The sequence below is a fragment of the Zonotrichia albicollis genome, chromosome 2 (assembly GCF_047830755.1).
Source record: "Zonotrichia albicollis isolate bZonAlb1 chromosome 2, bZonAlb1.hap1, whole genome shotgun sequence".
Lineage (NCBI taxonomy): Eukaryota > Metazoa > Chordata > Aves > Passeriformes > Passerellidae > Zonotrichia > Zonotrichia albicollis.
This window is the reverse complement of record NC_133820.1, coordinates 92,508,861-92,534,026: the sequence shown is the minus strand read 5'-3', so window position 1 is coordinate 92,534,026 and position 25,166 is coordinate 92,508,861. Positions and strand designations below refer to the sequence as shown.

Here is a 25,166-nt window from a genome sequence, read left to right as displayed (position 1 = left end):
AAGGGAATTCAGCACCCACAGTGATGTGAGTTCTGATGAGAACATACCAATGGTGAGTATGAGTACAAAGTGTTTAATAATAAGTTCAATTTTAAGTCACCTTTAAAAATGTGCCTAAGGGTCATATTTTTCACAAGAAATAACATCTGCAAAATGCAAAGTTTCAAAAAGTGAAATGCATAGGGTATTTCAATGTATTGTATCACTTCTCTGGGTCTCAAGCAGTTTTTAAGATGCCGAAATTTGCTTTCTTCTCTGGTTTCTTGGTCACAACTACACTTTTATTGATGAAATTTTTTGAAAACTTTCATGAAGATGTTTACTATAATAATTTTCAAGTAAAACAGGAAAGTTTGGCAAAGCTCATATAATGGAAACAGCTTTGCACAGCAGGGAGTATCAGGCAGCTCTAAAAATAGAGACTGCTACTAGTTCTGCCTAGAATAACATGCCTGAGAGAAGAATACACATTTACACAGCTGGCTTTACATGACCCTTGTTTACGCAATAAAACAAAAGGAAATTACCTCTTCTGAGGTTTTATTTTTTTTTTTATCAGGCACTGATTAAATAATAATTAGTTCAAAGTATCATGAGTCATTTCTACGTAGGCATACTTATCCTTTTTCAAAGAGCAATTGTCTCCCTGAGGTAGTATAGAACATCAGTGATCTGTGCTCTGCTCTAACAACCTTTCAGTTCAGTCGATTCAGTTTCAGCAGTTGCATAACCTTTGTATTGTCTTAAGCCATTGTCAGAGTAATGGCTCCTTCCTATGCGGAAGTGATCAAAGCTGAATTTAGTCAGAAATTGTCAGCTGAACACTTAAATTCTGTTTAGATCAATGAGAAACTTGCCATTTCTTTCACAGTGTTTCTTTAGGATTGCAGTCTTTCAGCACTTTATTTCTTCTTGAAAGCTCTCTCTCATATTTTTCCCCCCCAAAAAATCACTCATTGATACGTCCGTGTGTGTCCCATTATTCTATTTTTTTTCTTCACAAATACTATCCAGGAAGTCTCACAGACAGTGCATTTCATTTAATTCTTCCCTAGCAAGCTCATAATGGAATTTAATTGTGTTTCCCTTATCTGAAACCTTTCTGCTCCCCTGAGTAGTTTTCTCCTTCCTTCAATATATTAGAATATTCCCTAGTATTGTTAAGATGTTAATCTCATTTATGTCCTCTTTTCTAATTATTCCATACCTGCAAAGATGAAAAGCAATATTTTACCGACAGCATTGCATAAAGACAAGATTTAAAAAAAAAAAATAGAGAATAACACCAGCAGTCAATCAAAATTGTTTTCCTGAGAAATCTTGCTTTATTTTTTCCACAATCCTTAATAATATTTTGAAGGAGAAAAATGAGAAAATCTGTAAAGATTTTAATTTAAAGAATAATAAAAAAACTCCATGTAGTCTGAAGCCTTTGCCTGCTTTACAATATTTATTTAGGCAATTTATTTTTTCTTAGTTCCTGGCTTGCTCAGTCTGAAAAAAACCTTATTACTATGGGAAACTGCAAAACAGGGGAAAAGACTGGAATATATATTTTGTTCCAAAAATTGAAAGAAAGTGAACTTCCTTTCAGTTTATCTGTCACTACATTTATGGTGGTCTTACTAGGCTGTTCTGATCCTATATATATTTTTACAGATTCATCTCAGGTTCTACCACATCTCCAAAAATAAATTAGAAAGAAAACAAAGATTTGTACGTGTGAGGCTTTTTCAGCCAATGTGTCAGACTGGCAAAATGCCCTCTTTGAAGATAGAATAGAGCTGACATGTAATTGTTGCCCTTACCTTTGTTGCCACTGACACTAGAGTCTGAACCCTCCTTGGAGACCTGAAAACAATTTTGCTGTGACACTCTGAGAAGTTACCACTGGTATTTTACAAATACTGTGAGGTCACAGATTTTGACCTATACAGAGCCAAGCAAGCCTCTGGAGGGCGTTGTGTTTTATGGGAAAAATGTTTCCATTGATTTTTAGATTAGCATTTTACTGCAACATAGAACAGATCAGTAGCCATGAAAGACAAAATTCACATTACAGTAGCAAGAAAAGTACCACAGCCTAAGATGTGTTGAAATCTAAAGTTGTTTTTTTTTTTTTAATATTCTTTTACACATGATTTTCCAGAGTCAAAGCAGGAATATAAAGACTGATGACTAATACCATGAAATTTTATCAAATAAAAATATACCATGCTTCTTCTACGTGGCATTCAGTATTTCCTGAAAGCCTGAAAGGGTTAAAACTAGTCCTTTAGCATAAATCCTAGTTTAGCATTTAATAACATTGTCATATGTAGAATCTCTCCTTCTTTTTCTGGACGTCTATAAATACAACACTTACAACTATTTTGCAAGAGTAAGCACCAAAGTTATGTTCCTGATTAAATTTTAAAACATTGTCCAGATAACCTACAAGTTTATTAAGTTAGATAGCCAATGGCAGAATTTTCTAAGGCAATTACCTCTAAAAAAGAGCTTGTTGTCAAACACATTCATTCTGAGGCTGCCATTTATCCACAAAATAAGTCATAATATTTGCAGACATATGTTAATATTTGGGGAATTAAATATTTTCATAAATTACTCCTAGTAATTCAACAGATTTTAAGGTGGAAAAGGCATGAGTGCTCCGTCCCTCACACCTGTAGAGCATTTTGTGTTATCATCTCTTCTTTAAGGTAGGGACTGAGCACAATGTCACAGCACAAGTGACATCTCTTGACCTCCTTTCTTATGACGACAGGATGCACAACACTCATTTGAGAATAGATAACAGATGAGAAATAAAAGTGGCTCATTTTACAAGCTACTTTAAATGTATGTGGAAAGATTTTTTCATTAGATAGAATCAGAGTATTAAAGTCTACATATAAGACTTTCCAAGGCATTTCCTATTATTAGATCATTGCTATTATTTTCCTGTTAATTCAATAAAAGCCTTTGTTGTTTTTTTACTTTTTTAACTTCTGGGAAAGATTTTCCTTGTTGAAGAAGGATTAAGAGCTGTCAGTCTAGGCACTAATCTGATATATGTTAAAAAAACCACAAGCATTTAATATTTGAAAAGTTGCCTTGCGTATGGTTTATTTATTTTAACATGATACTATGTCAAAATAAAAACTTCTACATTTATCATATTCAGCATGCATCAAGAATTGCAACATAATGGATGTGTTGAGACAATCTGGTAAGACAACTGTGAAGAGTATTTTATTAAATACTCTTAAATTACTGCCACTAAGAAATACCTTTTTACAAGAGAGACTTGAAAAGCAAGGGCTTGAAAAAACGGTAAAGTTCAAAATATTTTTTGAGATACATTGGAGAAATTTTCTTTACAAGAAAACTTTTGTGTAAAGTTACTCCTTTTGCTGCCTTTGTTTGTTTCATCCCTCATTTGGGCATTGAAAAACAGAAGAGGAAAAATTGGTACGCACCTAAACAAAGCTTCATGTTTTTATTGATAATTATTACTAGACCTTTTGCCTAATTAAAATATTTTACATTATGAAATGCTTTTCATTGCACAGGAATATTGATTTTTTAACATAGGCTTTTTGCATGGAAAAAGGTCTACCCTCCAACTAAAGAAATAATGAAGATGAGACTCATGAATCAAAAAATATGTGGTTTTTCCAATGTTTATGAATTCATTACAGCATACTCTGCCTTCAGATATAAGAAATTCCAAGAAATCAAGTCTTATCAAGATTAAATATTAAAACATTAGACCTAAGTTTTATGGAATATTTTTACATACTCACTACCATGGTGGTAGTTTCACAGACAAACAGGCAAAGAGGAAGGAAGGTCAAAGAAAATTCTGCAACGTATTTGTCAAAACCCGGGAAATGACTAAAGGACTTGGGAATCCTGGCCCACAGCCGAATACTTATGACCACAAAATAAATATTGCACTCTAATATATCCAATCTAGCCAAAGTGTTTTAGTCTACATGACAGGGCTACCCAGAGCTGACAGGATATTAATTCTAAAATTGATCCCCATTGGATTTTTGGCAACTTTATATTAATCCTCCTGCAAGCCATGCAATGCACAATTTTCATCTTACATTTACTTTTCATCATGTGCACATTATTTCCAATTAAAGCAGTTGTGGTGCTATCTGATAGTGTTTGAGAGGTTTCCACAGTTCAGCGCTGCTGCCGATAGTGAGGATCCCTCTCCAAATAATCATCCTTAATCCCTTTAAAAGAGAGGAGAGGGAGAGGAGATGGTGATGGCAAGTGTGGGCCAGGCTGTGAGTACAGCAGGTGGGCAGAGGCTCTCAGTGCCAGGCTCTCAGGGTCTCCCCACAGGGCAGCAAGGAGAACCCACTCCCACAGCCATGTTGCCTTCACTGCTTACTGACCCCCTGCTGAAAGCCCAGCCCCCCCCCCCCCCCCCCATGGAAAATGAATAATAAAAAATTATGATGCTAAAATGAATTTGGCTCATCCTTAACTCTCCATAATAAAATCAGAGGTGCACCTAGTGTTCGGCACATTGTAAGATTATTACTCTCATGTTTACTTTTTTTTGTTGAAGTGAGAGGAAGAATCAAATCCAAATTAATTAAGCTTCATGTAAGACTGGCATTGGTAGATACAGTTAATTTTCATCTTCTACCAAAGAGATTAGAGTTCATATCTCAAAGGTAATTGAAAGCCCGTATTTGAAAGAAATAATTCCCTTAGGTTCAGAAGCAGGATTTACTTAACCTACAATGAATGAAGGAGTGGTGCAGTGAGTTTAGCTAATATAACAGCTTTATGCTCTTCAGATATTTTTCACTGAAATTTCCCTCCTGCTTCCTGTGTTTGACATTTTAAGGAGAACATTTAGTTGAGTTTTTCAATGAGTCTCTATGGTAACAGTAAAAATGCCCAATCAAAATACCTTACCTGCTCTGCCTTCCTGCCTGTTCACCCAGCAGAAGCTGCAAAGCAGAGAAGTGAGAATCACTGGTCCTTTCAAGTGTAATGGGAGTGTATTATAAAGTAGGAAGAAATGATCTGTAGATTTCAAGACTATTAATGATCACACTAACTAGAGAAAGAAGTAATCATTTGTCAAGTAGCAGCTCCAGCATCAAATAATTTTAGTTTCAAAATTAAATCTTTTTTTAATATAAAACTGAATAATTTCTACTTTGTTTTGTATTAAATCTAAGAATTGTTCTTTCAGTTTATCAGCCAACACTGGGCTCTACTGGAGTACAGCAGCAGGTGCAATATATTCATAAATTATTTTACCATAAGTAACCACAAAATGCCAATTTTCTGGAAATCTGTATATATTTTTCTGGAAAAGTAATAATCACCAACTCCATTTTTTGCACATGTAAAACAAAGACATATGTTAATAGATTGCCTGAATTAAAAAAAAAAAAAAAAAAAAAAAAAAAAAAAAAAAAAAAAAAAAAAAAGGAGGAAAGTAGAAAAGATACACAGGATTAAACCTTCTTGTCAGGAAACCATGGTAGCCTACTGAAATCTATTGAAGGGATATTAGCGAGCAGATATTGTTGTAGCAAGAATGGCTTTTCCATCTATTACTGCTTCTTTCAAGAGATACCAGAGGCTCAGCTGAGATCCCTGAAAATGTAACTGAGCCAGTGTACTGCCATTTCCCCTAGAAACTGTGTAGCTGTATAAGATGTATTTTAGAAAGCTATTCAGTGTGCCGTGGGGCACCTCCCTCAGCATTGTCAGAGCAGTGGTGCCAGGCTGGAGGTTGCCAGCGTTTGCCTGCCAGGAAAGCCCTCAGGGGCCTCATCCCTGCCAGCCCCTTGCAGGCCGCATCCAGGCCGCATCCCTGCCAGCCCCTTGCAGGCTGCATCCAGGCCGCATCCTTGCAGGGCAGGCTGGGAGCTGGACCCCATCACGGGGCTGCCGCAAGGCCCTGCTTGTGAGGCCTGGTTACGGTAGGCAGCCTGCCCTGCACAGAGAGCCAGGCAGCACACAAGCACATCTATTGCACTGTTCTAGTCAACCCTGAGTGAGCTCTAACGTGGTTATTCATAGCTTGACCTTTTGAAGATCATCCATCATAATAAAAAGTGATATGTTCATAAAAATGCACTTGTAATTAATGGTCTTTCCAGCAATGCAGAAACAAACTGCAACATTTTTGTGTGATTAAGAAAACTTTTCTCTGGCATTTGGTACTCAGTGGACAGCTTCTCACTTGTTTCTAATGAACCCTAGCCATTTTATTTAAATCAGCTAAGGAGCTATTTGGAAGTGGATAACTACAGTTTCTTAGGAGGTAAGTAAATTAATTAACCATGAAAAGATGCATTGTGTCCAAAACAGATTTAAGTCACTCATTCTGACTTTCTATTGTTTGCCCCTTTTCAGGAACAACTGAGTGGGACAAAGGCAGGAAAGCCAAAAAAGCTACAAAAAAGATGGCATCTCAACTGCAGTGTTTGTGCTAGGCTTCTATTACCAAATAATTAGTGTTTGTCCAACTTTTAACCAGCAAGGTAGCTTGATAGAATTTTGTTTAAAGGTAATGATAAATGTAGCAAGAGAGAAATAATTCAGGGTGTATTGCAAGTCCCAAGTATCTCCAATTCATAAATACGACAGCAAAAAAAAATGGATAGAACACATACAAAAGTAAAACATATTCAATTATTTATGTGTGAAAAGCTGGAATTCTGCATGCATTTAAAACAAACCTTGATATTTGCACAACACCATGACTTTTAGAAAAGCTCTGAAAGGGCTAAAACCAAAATTCATGTGGAAATTAAAATATACATTAGTGTTGTATATTTATAGAATGTATTATTAAGAAAACTTCCCTGTCCAACCATCCAGGCACCCCTCTGGCAGTCACACTTAACTGCCTGAGCTTGGACTGATGCTCCTTCACTACACATCCCATCCTCGCACCATCACACCAGGTTTCCTCAGCAGCTCATAGCTCATAGGCTCATAGCTCCCAGGTTCCCCACAGCAGAATCTTAGATGTCCAGATGCCTCAATTTAATCTTGCTGCAATAACAAAATGGCAGCTCAAGCTGGGTGCCTCTGAGGAGGGACCCCAAGCAAAGGAACCCGTGGGCTTTTATACTCACACAGTCAAAGCAAGCAGAATTCTGGGGTCATGAGCCCCAGCCGTGTGCATTCACCTGGCTGGGCCACGAGTCCCCGTGCCCTTTATTAGGCAAAGGGTTGGCTGTTCACAGCCTCTTGCCCAGGGCTTTCTCCACCCAGAGCTCAATCTGCAGCTGGCACTGCATCTTGCAAACCAAGGTACCTGCCCCGAATGTATTCCTTAACAACAAAAAGCGCCAAAGCTGACAAAAATTACAAGCAGTGCAGGTTCGCTGAAGAGAAGCTGTAGATGAACAGCTGCACATGGTTTTCAGAATTTTTATTAAAAAAGAACACGTGTATGTGAAGTCAAGCAGATAAGTGAAGCATTTCCAAATACAGTAAGTATTGATAAATTATATCAGAACTGAAAAAAGATTTCTGAATTCTAGTGAACTTGTTCTGTGGTCACATCAGATGTTATTCATGAGTTGTTACTACTGTACTGAATTTTTGACAAAAAATGCTGCTGCAAATTCAAGATCTAAAAAGTGGCTAGTACGTATAGATCAAGACATAATGTAGTATGAGCAGGTAATGACAGACATAATCAAAGGCATGGTTATAATACAGAACTACAAAGAACTGATCATTCTCATTAGCTTTCAGAAGTTAATTAACATGCAAATGATTATTAAGACTTTCCAAAGAAACCCTGAATGGTTTTTTTTTGCTGTCTTTTTGCTTACTTTAATTACCCCATGAAAGGAAGTGTAAATCACAATCAAAATCAGTATAGTACATTTGTTATATAAATGCTTCTCCACATTGAAACTCTTCAGATACAGGAAAGAGTGATGTAAAGGCCTTTTCCCCTCATTCTACTCTGTCTTATTGTCATGTTTTCACCCCAGCCAGCAGCTCAGCCCCTGCTTATTCTTCTTCAGTGGAATGATGAGAGAATCAGAAGAGTGAGAGTGGGAAAACACAGTGCATTGAGATAAAGACAGCCTAATAGGTAAAGCAGACAGTGCAGTAACAAAAAAAGCAAAACAAGGGATTCATCCGCTTCTCATGGGCTGGCAGGTGTTCAGCCATCCCCAGGAAAGCTGGGGTCCCTCATGTGCAACCTGTGAAGACAAACAACATTACTCCAAATTACATTCCTCTTCTTTCTACACAGTCCAGCTTTTGTTTCTGAGAACATCATACAGTTTGGGACATCCTTTGGTTAGCTGGGATCAGCTGTCCCAGCTCTGCCCACTCCCAATTCCTTGTGCACTCTCAGCCTACACCCTGGCAGGGTGAGGTAGAGGCAGAAAAGGCCTTGACCCTGTATGAGTGCTGCTCAGCAACAGCTAAAACTTCCTTGTGTTATCAACATCATTTGTCCCAAAAACCCAAAACACAGCCCCATACCAGCTACTGTGAAGAAAATTCACTTTATCCCAGACAAAACCAACAAAGTCTCCACGCCTTGGGCCATATAATTGAATTCATATGCAAATCTCACACTATCCAATTGAATTGTCCATTCCTGCCCATCTTTTTCCTCATACCTTGCCACCCAGCCTGCACATTGGGGCATATCACTGTGTAATTCTCCTGAAATAGTGTGATAACTTTTGGAAAAGCCAGGAACAGATTTTTGAGACACATCACATATGAACATGCTGATTTCTCAGGTATGTTCAAGGTCATGGAGAGCCATTCCAACAAGACAGAAGGCATCTACTTCACAGAAGACAGGGAAGGTACCAGTCTTTGTTTTCTCCACAAATTGGCTCTTGGAGGAGAAGAGGGGTAAAGTATAATTGCTAATTTTTTCACACAGCACTTGGACAACAGCACTGCAGATAACAAATATCAAATATGATAAAGATATCAAGATTCTTAAAAATGCTTTAAGAGGTTCTTTCTACCTAAACAAAGGAAATATACATAGACACCACATATGTCTAGCCATTTTTACATGAAATTAAAAAAAAAAAATAGTAATCCCAAGGCATCTATTCCAATACCTCTAATACTATTCTGTCCCATGATGGGAAAATTGAAAAAATAAGTGACATGTTGGCAAGAAACCTGAGAATCAATGTTATACCATTTAAAATTAAAAATTCTTAGTCATGTGCCACAGGGTAAACTGTGTGTCTGTCATAGATACATAACATCTTAACATACCTGAGATATAAAATTTATTTTTTGTCATAAATGAAGATTAAAGATAATGATTTCCTCTGTAATCAGATTAAAAATTCAGTCTTTGAGTCACTCTATCTCAAGGTTAAATATACTTTGTAATACAAGACAATGGATTGCTCTGTATTTCATGTTGGTAGAGTACTGCTCCCATGGTATTAACAAAGAAAAAATTGAACACAGACTTGCTTTGACAGTTTTTGACAAAAACAGAGACATAGGGAAGTGCAGGAAATTTTGGGGTTTTGTTGTTGTTGCTATTAAATTACCAGTGTTCACAGCCTTCCCAAGTGAGTTTGTCTCAAATTCTCAGCTAGTGCCATAGATGAGGTCAAGCACCAAGTGGAGTCATTCATAATCTTCTAAATTAAATGACCATCTCAGCAAGAGATCCCACTCCCACAGCAGCATGCAGTTAAGGGATTACTGGAGCATTACTGCAGGAGACAAGGAAAGTCTAGGTATCAACTCAATAGCAGAATCCTATGGAAATGGCAGTTTCAGCAATAAGCCATATGGGTCACAAATGAGGTAAATAAACTCAGAAAATCCTTTCAAGGTAAGTATTTCCCTCAGCACTCTCCTACAGATTCTGAAACTGAGATTAGTGAAATGGTGTATTTTACTGAATCCCTAGAGTGTCATAATTTAATAGTATTTCACAGCTACAGTACATCATCACATTACATTACACTCTCCCTGTCACCATACAAACTACAATACCATGAAGTGATAACACAGTGTAATGAGACATACAATACAGCGTAATGTGATATACAAGAAAGTCAATGCAGCATATCTCAAAAATTACCCCCATTTAAAGGGAAACTTAATACATATTTCATATAAATGTACAGGTCATTCATTTTGTCCATTTTTTTGGATGTGTTTAATCACTGTGCATCTTGATACTTCCACAGAGAAATTTAATATTATAGTCAGAAGCAATCATATTTTACTAAGAAAGCTGAAATCATAAAACCAAAACCATTTTCTATGCAACTTTCTGAAAGGACTTTAAAAGTCTTCCAAAAAAATGTTTTTACAGGAAAAGAGCTCAAGCAAACTTACAGGATCCTCATGTCTCTGAGAGGTGGTATTCATTGCAATTAACATTGTCTACAGAATTAAAAATCAAGTTGTTTGGTGCTGGCTTCCTCCACACACATGTGCACACTAATATGCTTATATCTTGGCTATTCCATGAGTACCTTCACAGATAAATATCTAATCTTTCCTAACTGCTGTTGAGATGTGAGTTAGGGAATTTCTGCCTTTGCAACAGGAAAAAGTGGTCAAAAACTAGTAATAAAACCTCTCAAGAAAAAACTAATAAGGATAAATTTAGATGCAGATGGAATTAAGTACACATTATGAGTCTCTCCAAAGAAAAAACATTCAAGTATAAGCTAATTAGAGGAATATTACACTAACATTACATTTATATGGAAGAACAGTTATTACTTAAAAGGAAGCCTAGATGAGAACACACACAAAACACACTTCTCAGATCTCCTTACTACATGGGTAAAGTAGCTGATTTTTTTTTGTGTGTGTGTCAAAATTTATATTTTCTATTGTCAATTCTTTAAATGTGTAGTAAGATTCCCCAGCTAGCCTAAGGAAGCTGATTTTCTCATACAACCCTCTGCATTTATCTGGAGCTGTGTCAATCTGCAGCATACCCTCTTCCAGCTTAAAAAGCTAGGTGTTTTTCACCTGTCTGCTGAGAAAGGAAGATATAAATAGCTAACAGCAGAGAAAACTGTGTACCAAAGCACCCTACAGCCACCTCCCACTTTCACATGAAAGAAATCTCATGTGAAGAGATTTCTTTCAGCATGTTTCAGTGAGGACTGTAGGGTCAGCAGTGGGACAGCAGGAAATGGAACTCAGGCTAGGAAACTGTTCTATGTCTGTCAAAAAATCATTTAACATTGGAACTACAATACAGATTAAGTTAGAATGTATTTCAGGAAAAAAATAACAAATATGCATCCAGTCTTTCACCTCTGTAAAATAAGTATTCAGTGTCCTTGAACACACAAAGTAATCTTTTCGTAGCATTTTCGCATTTTAACTCATTCTTTTAACAGGTCCTAAGTATATGTTTTACTAATTTGCAATATATATGTTTTACTAATTTGCAATCATGATATGATTTTCTAATTCTTATTGTTCTACAGAACTTGTATAAGAGGCACTAAATTTGAACTGCATTTTTTGAATCTTGCTGAGATGTATTAATTTAGGATTGTTACTGTCAAGAGTGAAATATTCTCCTAAACATGCTGCTTCACATCACAAAACTTCACAATTGAACTGGCATTCTATTATATCAAACTAGTAAAGTTATCTGCCATTTAAAATAATCAGTAATAATGGCTGTTTATATGGAATGTAAAGATGCCTGCTCTCAATCGGAACAGCCTCAAAACCTCAACTTGTCCCACCCCAGCAAATTCAGTGTTTATGAATAGCATTCTCTTCTTTACTAATAATTTTTCAAAAGCCTGAAAGATGATGTTTTTTCAAAAAATCCGTGTGCAGAAAAAGTTTTGATCAATTCATCTATAGTCATTGGTGACGTGAGTGGTTTGCCTGATTATCTTTTTCCTTTTTCCTTCATAGAATTAAAGCTGGTAGTTTACTTAATTGTAATTATTTGCATATTCAGGCATTCACATTAAAATATATTGAGGTGGACAATTACAGAAAACAGAATTCACCCAGAGGCTTGTGCTGCTCCAGGACTCACTCATGTGATGAAGACTTCACAGCTAATGGTGTGTAAATGTGAAAAAGAGGTGCTCTAAGACATCATGACTTTCACATAAGATTTGAAAATAAAAATAATATTCTTAAAGCAAGATATATTAACTATTTCCAATGCTATTAAAGGAACTAAAGCAGAGAAATGTTGCAGTGTTAACAAATAATTGCATTTCCAACAAATGTGCAAGAATATTGTTAATTGATCAGAAGAGCTAAGAAGGTAATTACATTTGCAAATGAATAATTTCAAAATTTTGCTACCATGGTCCAGAAGAGTCCCTTTTCTGCACTTGAAATCCATTGCCTAAATCTTCTTAGTTATCCTAGATGAAAGGGCTGTACATTTTTCCCCATTCTGGCAAGACCTCTAACACCCTCTTGAAACAGAAAAAGGAGTTTTTGGCTTTAGCTCTCCTTTATATCTCACACAGGATTAATCCTCAGAGATGAGCGTGGCCAAAGGCACAAGATAGAAAGCATAGTTATTACTTTGGCAGGTTGTTAAAGTCTTTTATTTGGAATCTAACATTGTCTTTGTTGTTACAAGGAAAACTGTTCAGCATTCTTGTAGTATTTGTTCCATTCCAGTTTCCTGGCATATAGCCCTTTTGTAAGCACTTCAGAAGCTAGTGCCTGTGCTTAAAAAGGCCATTTTATGTTTGCAGTATGGTCTTTCTGCCTGGAGTCAGGCTAAGAAGAGGAATGAGATATGCTGCAAAATTCTAACACTGATGCCTGTTTTCTTTCTTCTCTGTACCCGTGTAGTTGTGAGGGCTTTGCTCTACACATTCATCTCCCCTGCAGAAACTCCCAGTATCTTTCCCTAAGACAACCTAGGAGACCTGACAGCTATATGGGAGAGCCAAGATACTGAAGCAAAAAAAAGAGATAAGGGATAAGACTGCAAAAATATAATTACATTATTAATAGCACATTTTCTTCTATAGTGGTAAAATCCACATTGAAGCTTTTAGATCTGCATCTTTTCCAGCTTGTTCCATTTTGTCCACTCTTCTGAATATTAACTTCATACTTTTGTTCAGACTTACAGTCTTCGTTCTCCAGCATGCTAACAGAGTAAGAAGTTATGAATTGTTTTTATTTGTAAGAAGTTATGTAATGACCTCTACTGTGGATGTTCAAGTCCTGGAATATAATAGTAAATAACACGAACAATGAAAGAGCAATCAGGTGCATTGTTCCTTGGGTTACACAAAGTTTTTCTTATCTATTCAATGCAGCATTTCAGTCCCTATTTTTAGATTAATACAGTTTCATTAACTTCTCTTTACTGTACTCCTTTTCATGGAAGTCCTAAAAACCTCCTGGCAATGTATAAACAGAAATCTCCATTTAGAAAAGAAATCTTAATTTATAAGCCAATATTTATTTCCAGAACTTATATAAAACAAAGATATTCTTTTGTAAGCTGCAGTCTTTTATCAGGGTGAATGACAGCAGATTTGAAAAGAGTGGAACATATCTTTGTTTGCCTGTCCATAGCTGAAGTAATGGCATAGAGCATTAAACCAACATCTCTTAAGACACCAAATAAATTTTCTTTCAGGATTAATGGTCCACTGCTAGTGTGAAGGAGATTAAAACTAGAAGTAAAGAGACAAGAGAGTCCAGGGCTGCCCCACAGTTCATTTCTATGGAATTTGGTAGTGAGCAGAGCCAAGAAGTCAAGCATTTGGGTAAACAGTTCAATGTGAAATCGCTTACTGAATGCTACCAGACATTATGGTCAAATGCATCTGCTGCACAGTTAGGCAGTAGATAGCGTGATTTAGCACTGCATGCAAATCACTGGGATTCTGTGTGCTGGTACCAACTGAGAGGCTGGCAGCCATAAGGTTGCCAGTCACCATGTGTCACTTCTTCATTTACATCACATTGGTATTCAGACAGTGGCAAGCAACCCCAAAAGTGAATTTATTGCTACCAGAAAGTCAATATTTTACAATAACTGTAGGAATTCTGAAGCACTAATTTAAAAGACTACACAGAGCAAACCATTTACTGTTTTATACACGTGTATTGCTGCTCATTGCCACTGATACTGAAATTTAGAGTAGTCCTGTGAAGCTCTTAATTTCAGACACTTGGTCTTTCACAAAGAAAACTGTCAATATTTGGTTTAACTAGTAAAACTAAGTTTTTAGAGACCTCCTTGTCTTTCCTAGAACAATTATGTATTGTACATGGTTCATTTGTCTCTCACTTTTTAATTTTCTTGAAACAACATTTCATTAGGTTTTTTGCCCTGAAATGTGACATCAGGCTGTCAAATCATACCACCCTATTTCCTTTGGAAATATCAGTCTTGCAAAGAACTATCCTTCTAAAAAATAAAAGCAAGTTGAACCAACAAAATGAAAAGTAAAGAATGCTCTGATTTTTCACACTTTCTTTGTAGCATATAAAACACCAACAGGACTTCAATTTCAGTATCTTTTCTATGCTTTTGATGTATGAAAACAGAGAATCATTCAACAAACCCAAATACCTAAATTACATAAGTACCCCCTTCATCATCACTATTTGTTTTTTGAAGTACAGAAATCCCTACTCCCTTGGTGAATATGAGACTGATACTCAGCATTCATTTAATTCAAACATTACCTGATCACATGACTATGTAATTGTCCTTATTCATGTTACTTGTCTTTCATGCAATGGATGGATTGAATCTCCTACTTATCCTTCCCGGGCTTATAAATCAGATTTTTTTTCTGTTATAAATTGGTGGCTTTCCCTATTTGGGAAAAAAATAAGTCTTCAACAAAGACACAAATCTATCAAGCAATATTTAAATTCTATCCCAAAGGCATGTATTTCCCACCTGACACTGTCTTTTTGTCTTCATCTCAAGATACATTTCAGTAGATATTTCTGCAGCTGCAATACAGAAGAGGTAAAAGGCAGCAATAAACTTTATCTTCATTAAAGTTCTGCAGTTTGTGAGAGGGAGCATTCATTTTGAACAGAAAAGGAAGCATTTCTCAGCAGCTAATAATGGTAGTTCACAAGTCTGATTATGCCAGTACTGGCTCCTAGAAAAGACCAACCGATATAATTGATCTTGTAACATTTAAAGGCTCTTCACTTCAAGCGTATTTTATTGCTGCCTGGCTACAATTATGTTGACCAGAAGTGAGGCCAGCTCTGGGGTTCAGAACTCAGAGGAAAATCAGTTCAGCATGTAACCACTTCACTCCTAATGGCAGAAGTTGCATGGGAAATTAATTTTCAGGATCACATTAAGTCAGACTGCAGAACTATTGTGGGATTCACTTGGATAAAATTGCTCTAGCTGCTGGAAAGATGAGTGTCAGTAATGATATTTATTAAACAAAATGAATAACGTTTGGAAGCCATGGAAACCAGAGAACTAAAATTGGGCATATGCACTAAGTGCAAGAGGTCACCAAGAGCTTTTAAGACAATCAAAAGACTTCAAGTACAATTGCAGATTAGATAAATTCCTAAGCATTTTCATCCGCCCTCTATCTCACAGAAGATAATAAAGTAAAATTAACAGAAAATACCAGAATGTATAATCAAGGAAATGAATGTCCAGGCCTGCTATAATGAATGTCCAGGCCTGCTATAGAAGAATATTTTCATCCTTTGAATATCAGCCTCAGTTAAGCTTCCACTCTTTATGATCCAAAGACCAATTCTTTACCTAGATAGACTACAAAACAGAAAAAAATAAAAAGGAAGGGATAGAGGGGGCAGGAAAATCTCCTAGCTAGAATTAAAATTCATGAAAAATGCAGAGAAAACTTTACATAGTCCATAAAGGTGTGAATCTTATAAGTAAAACAGAATATATTTGACAGAAATTAAATTAGAAAAGGTAATGGATTAAAAAAAACACTTAAAGACAAATGGCTCTGAATGACAGGGGGGTTTATTTTGCTTTTCTCTGGAAGACTACTGTATTCTAAATCTTTCAAAATATTACATTCTTGTTTACCTTTATGACTATTATTACTTCGAGTGACTAGTTGAACTATTTACACTGTGTAAAGTTAAGATTTTAAGATGACAAATGAGAGAGATAGAAGAAGGAAGAGGTTTAACAAAGCCCAATAGGTTTGTTTTCTAAAAGGCTAATAGAGACCTCTACTTTTGAAACATAGCAAAATATTTTTTATTTGGAATTTTATCTTAAGTAATTCTTTAAGAAAAGAAAAAAAAATGTTAGATCACTATAGTTGCCACAAAAATTCTACAAAACATTTCCTATCTCTTGTACAATGTAAAAGAAATAAATGAAAAATGCATTTACACAGCCTCTTTTTTTTTAAACAACGATCCAGTTGTTCAGAATATCTCTATCTTAACTTGGAAATGAGATCTCAGTTCTTTCACAGAGCATTTTGCATTGCTTTATGGACAATACAGCACTTACTACACTCGAAGTACTGTTTCATTAGTCATATTATCAGCAGGAATAATGGTGTCAGGTACTTTGCCTTAAAAATATGTGTTTAAATGCAAATATACAACTAAAAAATAGGGGTTTTAAAGATTTTTAAAAGCAGTCAGATTTACTCTGTAGCAAAAGAAAAAAAAAGATAATGTTACTTCCAGCAGGAGCACTCAAATTTAAAACACCATCTTAATGTGTTTCATTTGAAGTCATATTACATTATAAGGTACAAATACAGTGAGAGTTAATCAAGCATACCTAGCATCCAAAGCTGACAGCTTTCTAAGATAATACAAGTGGTTCATTTTACCCATTAGTGGGAACATCATAAGGGTGAAAATGTCCTTTATTACTCAACTTCCATAAATAGGCCATCTGTTTTCCATTAACTCAATATAAAGATGTACTGAAATAAAGCCAGACTCCTGTATTTGATAACAGTAACATCTTTTACCATACCTGGAATTACTTATTATTCACCTTTAAAAGCTCAGAGCCACAGATGCCATTTATGTGGCATATTCCATGTTCTGGAACGCCTGCATTTTGCAACATATCCCCATATTACTGCATTGTAAACATTTCTGTCCTAAAGTGATGATGCAAAAATTTTTGTACATGTGAGCATGCTAGTAGGGTAGAAAGCAGCACCTTCAACTGGGATATCTAATACTTAGTGTGGAAAAAAAAAAAAACAAACAAAAGGAACATGTGACATGGCCACATTTCTTTTAACTGCTCACCTCCAGCATTTTCTCCCAGCTCCTAAAACCCTTTTTGTTATTTGAATGGTCAAGAGTTGATTAGATGTTTCTCCTCCCTTCCATGTTTTTCATAAGATGGCGACATTAACGAAAATATCTTTCAGAGAAGACAGCAGTCTCATTCCAGATCTTGCAATCAGAATTGGATGGATCTATTTCAACAGTACAGAGATGGCTAAGCACCCATGGTGCTGGAGATTCACAGCATTACGTCTTCCTGGTTCTCACCAGTGAATGCTCCAAGGAATATTCTGAAGTAATCTGTTCACATAGCCAAGTGTCTTTCTGCACCCTGGAAACACAGGTGGATTTAAGAACAGAAGATGTAAAAGCACCATAACAATAAAAAGTAGAAATCTATATGCGCTTTGTTTAACTCTCTACCTGAAATAATTTTTAAAACCCTTTGTTTTTTTTTTAATTGGTACAGGATCTGAACTGGTGTTCTTTTCCTTGTAGTGATGTTTCCGTTTGTGGTTTTTTTTGGTTTTTTTTTGTCTGCATATATTGTGCAATTACTTTGTGATTAGGAAAAAAAAAAAAAAGAAAAGTTTAAGCTGAAAATAATACTTTCCACAATTAGTGAGGAACTTATTACATAAAGGATACATGCCACCAACTGTTTTCACTATCCTAATCAGGGAAGGAGGTTATGATTATTTTTAATTTATTTCCCTAAGGTTATGTCATTAAGGAATTTGAGAGGTCACCTTAAAAATTGTTTTCTGTAAAAACTGGATCCCTGCAAGATTTTTAGAGAAAGTGATCCACATATCTTATATCCATATATATATGTATATATGTTTGAATACAGATATATATATGTATGTATATGTATATGTATATGTATATGTGTATGTGTATATGTGTATATGTGTATATGTGTATATATATATATAAAGCCACCAAGTGTGATTGAAGGTAGGAGTGATCCAAAGTAGGATTGAAGACAGAGAAGATGAAATGTCGATGTCAAGAACTGAGGAAGTCAATGTCTCCTCATTATAAGGGAGGAGGTATTCATAAACAGAATCCTTTATGTCCGGGGAAAGAATATCCCCATGAAGTAATGCAAAAAGTAACTAATCTTGTAATTTGCTGTAGCCAAAAGCCACCAATATGTCCTCTAATTTCCTTTTCCACTAGCCAAGCTTCAAAGGCTTAATTTGATTCATTCTGTGGTAACTTTCCAGACTGGCATCTGCCTCTGTGACAATGATGCCTGATTATTGTCGCTCCCTAGTCTCAAGCTTGCAGCTTGTTTAGAGCACTGCAACATGATTATTAAGTGGTTTAGGCAAATCTGATGCTAATGCCTGCATCCTTTTCTTTTATTACTATTTGTTTGAAGATTAGCCTAGATGTGTTAGTGTATAATCAAAGTCCATGCTGAAGCACTGTGTTAAAAATCTGCTGTGAAGAATAGGGAGTAGTTAGCCTTTCTTTCCTTTCCACCTGCAAAATAGACAATTTCTTTTTTTTTTTTTTCTTCTGATGTTCCTCCCCTCCACACACTGACTTCCTTCTCGGACTCATTTGGATGAGGCAGCCTTTTGATACAACATGCAGGTTTAAATATTGTCTGACAGGAAACAACTGAAGTGATTATTATACATGTCTTTCAATTTATATTTCAATATGGAACTGATAAACTTCATGGGGCAGCTCTTCAGCTGATGTAAGTCATTATAGCATCTTTAGCTTCAATGAACCTTTTTAATTTTACCATAGAGGAGATGGCTCTTTTGCTGTTTACCATATTTAGAACTGCTATTCAGCAGCTCAAGTACTGCTTTTGAAGCTCTGATTGAAATTACTGCTCATTACAGCCTCTGCTATTTTTTTAAATACAATCATCCACATAAAATGCACAAACATTTCATCTCTTCTAATATTATTTCATTTTAAGTTTTTTCTCCTGCAGGATTACATATGACTTGATTAATCTCATTCCACGTTTTAGTTATTTTCTTGGCCAATTTTCTTTAAAATTGTCCATATCACAGTGCAGTGGTGTCCATATTTTTGAAGAGCCTCTGCCTCTTTTTCATTCCTGTCATTTTCAACCTTAAGAAGATTAATTCAGAAATATTGAATTATCCCATCTACTTTTAAGATAAAATTGATGTTTTCTCTAGATTGCTGTCATTTAGAGAGAGCACCATCTCTACTAACTTTGCCAACTGCAGTTTAGATGTCCAGTCTAATTAAGTCATCCAACTCCAGCTGTCACCAGTGGAGGGAGGTAAGTTGAAAGTTGACATAAATCACATTTCAGGGCCATCCATCCCCCTCCACTTTTTAAAAAGAACAAAGAGATCTGGGCAGAGGCACCATTTTAAAAAACATCAAGGGAACACTAAGGAAAGGAGTGAAAATCTCTAGTGTTCAGCAGTAACTCCAGCAGTGCACTGGTCAGTGTATTTAATTAGGAGGGTTTTGTTCTCACCTGTCCAAAACCACTCAGCTTAAGTACTCCATTTTGGACTGAAGACATTGCTATAAATTGTTGGAGGTGATTCACACTGCCTCATTTAACAGCCCTAATCTCTCTGTCACTGAGTCATTATCGTTTTGTTAGCCCAGCCCTAGGGAGTACGGAAATGTGACATAAATGAAAGAACTTGTCCTGAGCAGATTTTGACCCTTATCACTGTGCTCTCCTAGCTCCAGCTGCCTCAAGGAGCAGCTGATGGTAAGTCTGTGTCATTTGTCACAGCTCCCGTACCCACTGTGGCAAGGAAGAACCCAATATGACATTTTGTGAAGTAAGTATCCTTCTAAACTGAGGCCACAAAGTTAATTCCCACTAAAAGAATGGGCAGAAGAGTCAATGCACTTCAGTCATTGGGGTGTGACAAAACACATTGAAGCACAGGTTCTACCTCAGCCCCATGTCCAGAGGGCAACTCCCAAAAACCTCATCCTCACGACTGCTAAAGCTGAATGACTTGAATTTTGGGAGCCAAGTGTGTGCACTGATATACAAGCTTTCTTCTTCATGAGAGTTATTACCTCTCCATCACTGCATTTCTCATGGAGCAAGAAGCATAATTTGTACAACATTTGGCTGAATTACTCTGGTTTCTTTCATACTACAGCGCAGTACATCATACACAGAAGTTAAATTCCTCTGATTTTAAAATTTTCCTTTTTAGTAAGACTGATGCCTCTGTATGCAACTAGACCCACAGACAAAATTCAATTCAAGTCTGCAAAAAAAACAGCTTTCAGTTCAAATGTATTCTTAAGAAAATTAATTCAGTAGATGCTTGCAAAGTCAACCTGTTGATTAGTGGAATAATTATTACATTACATTTTAGATGCTTTCAGGTTGCCTTTATCCACTGCAAAATATTTGTGCTAAAAGAGTGGTGATTTTGATAGACAGTAGAAACCTGTGATACAATAGACATTATGATTCTAATAAATTTGTTTTTCAAAGCAAACAAAATCATCAATTTCATTTTGACAACCGAAAAAATGTCTACACAAAAAGAACTCCAGAATATACTAGCTCAAGGCCTCACCTCACTTAATAAAAACTCAACACCATTACCTTAGAATAGGTTCATAACTATCAATTTAATTAATTTTCTCTTATTTCTAGAACAATATATTTATCAAGTTGGAGTAAGAAAATGCAGCTAAATTAGTTCATGTAGAAGGCGCAGGGAAAGCAGAAGGCCTTGGTAGAAAAGGTAAAACCTCAGGACACATCTTGGACTAGTTGTTTATTCTGCTGTTTGATTCTGGACATAAATAATCTCAAATTTTGATATACTTAATTTCAATAATTTTATGTAATCTATTTTGTACATCTCATTTTCAATAAAGATAAGTATGGAAAATGCAAAATGGGAAACTGTTTAATGAAATAATTAAATTCTGCAAATGCAATTTGTCCTAATGATACCAGATGCCTCACCCTTGTGTAGTAATCTCTTCTTAAATAACCACCACACATTTAATCTCCTGTGCTCACAGACACAATTTTAGGACAAAAAAGAGAGTTCAATCAAGTTTCCATGCAATCAATTAACTTGCACATATCAAACAGAATAGAAGCTCCTAGTCCTGAAAAGATATTTCTCCTACTTACCATGAGTCCAGCTTATCTTGTCATGATATGATAGGAATTATTCCTACCCCATCCACCCCCCGACATGGGCTGAATTTGCCATGACAAGATACAACGTTTGTGTCAATCACACCATAAACTCCATATCCTGCATTTTAGCATCAAGGCTCCAGTACTATATGTTATGGGATAGTTGGGTGTTGCTCTTTTTAAACATGCAGCACAAGCATTTCTGGACTTAAGAGTTTTTTATCCAGGTGGAAGACATAAAGTAAAGCCAGGACAGACAGGTACACTGTGGAAAAAATGGCTTTGTCATAAACTCTAGCTTTAGATAGCAAATTATGAGATTACAGCTCTTTAAGTCCCCAGTGAAATGACTCCTTTCTTACCAAGGCACCTTCAAAATGCTTCCTAGCCTTGTTTGCATCAGAGACACACAGGCAGGTAACTTTTTTATCTCCCTAGGAGACAGGACCTTACTAATTTGTCTTCTCTCACTTATGTTCCAAGAAATAGCAACCCAAGGACATGATACTTTCTTAAAGAGAAAGGAGGCAATTTGTCTCTACAATCCACTTCCTAGCTGTCCTTGCTCTTGTTCTTAAATTACTTAGCCATGCATCAGCAAACCAGTTCAGCAGTATCTGGGAAGGTACTGGAATAGTAATAAGACTCAGAGACCCTCAAGTTGGTCTTCAGCCAACAGACCTTGTTATGAACACAATTTCACAGATCTCATGAAATACAATACTTTCAATTATTTTATGTGCTCTGTGACTGAAGAGACAGATTCAGACCTAATATGAAGGAAAGAGTGCCACCTGCTGTGGTACCAGTAATATTCCCTCCAGTACGCAAGTCTGGGAAAATTCCGGGAGCTGAAATGCAAACAGGATGTATTGCTCAATAGTTAACAATAATTAAATCACAAAGGAAGTTATAGCTTCCAGATGTCATTATTCTGGAGGAATTTTTTTTTTATTGAGTTAATGGGATTTTTTAAAATTAAATTTTCATTGAGATATTAGACACGGCCCTGTTCTCCATCACGTTGAAGTACAATTGTCTTTATTATTCTACTTTGTTTGCTTCAGCAGACAGTGAAACTAAACTCCTTCTGATGTGTCATCTATGTAGTGTGGCATACAATATGCATGTCCCTATGTTTTGATTCCTCTTTAACTTTCTGCTGTCACAAAACCAATATACGTATTTAGAGATTTTTCTTCTACACTACTAGTTCTGTCTTCTTGACAGAAAATTGATTTTTCTCATCCTGATCCATGAGCCAAAATAAAACTGCTGTCCTATTACTCAAGATCTTACAATACAATCAACTACAGCTTTAAAGCATGTCATTAGAGACAGAGACATTAGAATAACTATAAGTAGTCTGAAGTGGTTCCTTTATTATAGAATTAAACAGCCCCTAGTTCTCTGCTGAGAATAGAGACTGCAAATTCTTTGCTGCATTACTGAACACTCTACAAAGAATAAACCTCCCTTTTTGCACTTTGGAAATAATATTTAGAAATAAATCCTACTGAAACTGGTGTTCCATCATGCTCATCTTGAAGCAAGATGGAAACTCACATTTGTTTCTGCATTCACTTATTTTGAAGATACCTTTACGTTCAATAATTTAAAATTATTGCTTGTATGGTGAGCTTACAGAGATAAATGCTGTTCTGACCACATCACCTCATCATCGTGACCTAGGATCTGCTACTTTACAGAAGGCATACAGTGACTTACAGAGTGAGCTGATGCCTTCTGATAACGTTGTATAAGTGTCCATATCACATATCTACAAACCTGATCTATTCTTTTATTGAATTCTCTCTAGGAAACTATTCCAAGACAGAACTCCATTACTGTTGAACTCTCTTCTTCTGCAAGTAGACACACAAGTCAGATTTGTAAGACACACATATGTGGTCCTGCATGGTGATGAACAATCTGGCCTACCTAGGCTACAGTGTTCAAGGATGCTGAGAGCTACATCCCACTTAAACTCTCACAATAAATTTATTTCTGTACAAATACAAACTTGCAAGGATTGTTTCTTCTGATATGGTTTTGTTTTCCTGGAAATAAAAGTGTGTGAAAGACACTGCCACTAAAGATATCGAGGGGTTGATGCCATGATGTTACTTCTTTTACTTCTTTCTTAAATGTAAATTTTATCTAGAGAGCCAGGAAAATTGTCATGGTCTCACTTTCTGAGACAAAGGAACATTTTATGTTTCTCCTGTAACTCACAGAAGACTCTAAATTAATTTCAGCATCCACTGCAGATAAAAAAGTTGAAGTGACAGATTTAATGTTAGTACTGTAACTTCTACCAGTCAAAGGCAGCAAGTGAGAAGGAAGATGTCTTTACTCTTACTGTTGGCTCTAGACTTTTCTAATTTATACAAGAGGGCAGAGAATCAACCAGATCAAGATTTCAAGAGATGGTTAAAAATCCCTCTTCCTAACCAAAATTATCTTTCTTCATCCAAAGAATTATGACCAATTCTATAAAACAATATATATTCCTCCTAAAGGAATGAAAATAGGAGTGCTTTTCACTAAAGTTGATAACATTTCTTTTGTAATACATTCTTTCCCAAACTTGTTGGCAATACATGAAAATTCTTCTATTTTTGAAATTTTCTGTAATGTTTTAAAAAGTGTAATATTACAAAATAAATTGATTTGACTAACAAGTTTAATAATTAGTTTATTTTGTGATAGGATTAATAAAATTTCATAAATTAAAAATTAATTGGTCCTAGGGTCTAATATGACATAAACCAAACCTACAAAATTTGGGTTGTCTTAGTATGTTTAGGCTTAGAGTAATGGGATTTTAGGAAAATATAATTTTTAATTATTCTGTGTAGTTTTCTACCTAACCAACACTGATCCTCTTAGAAAATAATGACTTTTAATTTTTTACATAATTTCTCTCTTTTTCCCTCTTTCAGACATCAAATTTTTGGTTTATTTCATTCTTTCATTATTTTATTCTAAGAAATTAAATTAGACATGTTTTCATAAGTGAAAACAAACATGAAAAAAGAAAGAAAAAAGGAAAGGAAAAGAACATATCAGTATTTCATCCTTTGCTTGATGCTAGTACATAGCAAAGAATGAAATTCTACAGTCAGAGTTCTCATGGGTGGGCCACTATGAAATCCTATTGATCTCAGAATATATAGCTGAAGAATCATTACCATTGAATGCACTTTAGGTCTACTTACAAGTCCTCATTCAAATAAACCTTTACCACATTTCACACTGGAATCTAAAATAGTTTTTGAATTATAAAATCAATTCAGCCTGGTAAGTTATTGTCACACAAATATGCATATATATATATATATACACATATGTCACATAATGCCACAAGAGGGTATTATGTTAGAAGATAGCATTATTTACAAGTATTCCCCCAAACAGCAAAGTAAGATAAAATACTAATCACATTTACTTGATCTTTTATGTTGTCAAGTGTTTAAATATGTTTACTCCTGAAATCACGGACTATAATATCTAGTTCTGCAAATGAACAAGGAAGTCCATTTTCTTCCTGTAAAGACTAGTTAAGTAAGATGAACATTTCTTTAGAGAACAAGTACAAATTGTATGAAATTCATATGCTTTATGTGACTCCAGGCATTTATGGGAGTTTAATTTATTGTTCCATTTTTCTAGAATACCACAAACAAGAAAATACACATATAAGTAATATTGTATGTATCCATACATGCAGAATTACCATATATACATAATCAGAATTTGCAGATTCAAAGTTTTGCTGAACATTTTGTGGCTA

The 25,166-nt window shown here is 35.7% G+C and overlaps 1 long non-coding RNA gene across 1 annotated transcript in view; it reads right to left on the bottom strand.

Moving 5' to 3' along the window:
* Window positions 1-5,035, bottom strand: part of LOC141728354 (uncharacterized) — a 32,274-nt gene extending 27,239 nt beyond the window's left edge. The window contains exon 1 of the long non-coding RNA XR_012579280.1: window positions 4,930-5,035. This is a non-coding gene — a long non-coding RNA (uncharacterized LOC141728354). The remainder of the gene's footprint in view (window positions 1-4,929) is intronic.
* Window positions 5,036-25,166: the final 20,131 nt, after the last annotated feature.